At 39.2% G+C, this 2,110-nt stretch overlaps 1 protein-coding gene across 2 annotated transcripts in view; it reads right to left on the reverse strand.

Annotated features, from left to right (window-relative positions):
• Positions 1 to 2,110, reverse strand: part of efna4 (ephrin A4) — a 42,715-nt gene that overhangs the window by 7,197 nt on the left and 33,408 nt on the right. The window lies entirely within an intron of this gene.

Genomic DNA, 2,110 nt, shown 5'->3' on the forward strand with positions numbered 1-2,110 from the left:
AAGTTTTTTTTTCTTTTTTTCTTTTTTTTTTTAGACAGAAGAGGTTTTTGATGTAAGGGTTTTAACTTTAAAGTCAGTCAGTTATCAGAGAAACTCCACTCTGTTTCAACTGGTTTCATTCAGAGATTCTGAATGAAAGGGATTCTGAAAACAGCACTAGTTTTTTTTCCCCCAACGTTGTAGTTTTTTTTATGAAAGAAAATGTACTTGTGTTGAGATGCAATTAAAAAAATCCAAATATTTAGGTCAATAAAAATATGATTTAAAGGCTTTGTAATTGTATTAATTGAGATTAATCAAATAGCACATTTTGAACCAATAAGCACGTTTTTTCAGTACAAATAATTTTTTCATCTTCGATGTTCAACGCTCTTTCCTATTTGTTTCAGTTGTTGCCAGCGCTACAGAAATAAGGAAATTATTATTTTTTAAATGCATTAATTTGTCCGTAAACAATTGATCAAAATGACCACGGTGAAGTTTACATAAATAATAAAAGAGAAAAATTATGAGAATGATGACGAAGTGAAAGAAAACTTCAACTTGGTGAAACTTTCCAGAACTGTGGAGTGAAATTAAAAATTTAATAACAGTGATCATCAACTGGCGACCCGCAGGACAAATCACATTTATTGAACTGTCCAATCCATGACTGAACTCCAATGTTAGAAAAAAATGTGATTTTTATTTCATTTTATATGAGCATCTGATACTCAAGGTGTTTGTCCAGAAAATAATCTGACCCTCAGATATTGTCGGTAACCCCGGGCCTACACTGCAACTGTCATCCAGGAAAAACAAATGGATTTGTTCCATGTTTGCGATGAAAAAATAATTCTCAGTATATTACAGCAGTTTAGTAAAACCCATGTCATGTCGATAACTTTCCCTTCAACCGTTCATAAATCCCCGTTGTTTCGGACATGAAATCCTGATTCTGTCTAACGCTGTCGTCAGTTCCGGATCAGATGGACCGATGTGGGAATTCTGCCAGAAGGTCACGGCAGCATTAGCATTTCTCACAGCGCAACCACATCTGTGGTATTTCTAATTAATGACAGAAGGAGAATTAACATATTTTTTAAAAAAGTCATCAGTCTTCAGCGCCGTATTAGCGGAGCAATTTACTCATCGTCTGCGGCCGCGCGGAGCAGCAGTGGCATTTCAAAATTCACCGGAGACGTTTTCAAACTTTTTCAAATGTCTTTTCTTTCCTTTATGAAAAAAAAATTTAATCAAGGTGACACCAGTGGGAATAACCTGAGAATCACTGGTGGTTACACACTGATTGCTGCTGGTAGAACGACACGATCGCGCGTGTGTGTGTGTGTGTGTTGGTTCATGTTGGGACATCACAACAAGGCTCCCCGCAGATAGCACCAGTATGGGAACTGGGACAGACAGCTCAGAAATGTGAAAACACACACACACAAGTGTGCACAGACACACACTTTTTTGCAAATTAAATTGCCAGAGGACACACACACACACACACACAAACTTTTACAAATGGAACTGCCAGAGGACACATGCAAATAAGTACACACACACAGAAAACTGGACGCGCCACTCACACACAGACACACACACACACCAATACTGATGCAGTCACCCATTCTCACTCTATAACATATAAACCTTATCTATCACAATATATGTCTAATCCTAATCTGTACCCTAACTTCCTAATCCTAATCCTAATCTTGGTCAAATGTCCTCTCGTTCACTGTGGACCTGCATAATGTCCCACAAAAACACATTTACCAAAACAATGTCCTCACAAGTATAGCTCCACCAGAGTGCACACACACACACACATACACATGTATACACACAGAGGGGACAGGGATTCCCACAGTGACTGGGCCAGACTCCCAACCCGAACAGGCAGCTCAGTGGACTGGAAGACTAACGTTACTCCAGGCGGGCTCTGGATTAGATCAACTTTGGAAAATTTCACACTGTGACACAGAGATGAAGATTGGTGGAATGAGGAAGACGAGGAAGTTTAACAAAGGAGGAAATTAAGGGAAGGCGGGGGAGAGAGGAGGGGGGGAGTGGATAGATGTCCTTTAAAGTTAGGAAACGCTTAACAAACCCTCAACCTGAT

The sequence above is a fragment of the Cynoglossus semilaevis genome, chromosome 13 (genome assembly GCF_000523025.1).
Source record: "Cynoglossus semilaevis isolate Cse_v1.0 chromosome 13, Cse_v1.0, whole genome shotgun sequence".
Lineage (NCBI taxonomy): Eukaryota > Metazoa > Chordata > Actinopteri > Pleuronectiformes > Cynoglossidae > Cynoglossus > Cynoglossus semilaevis.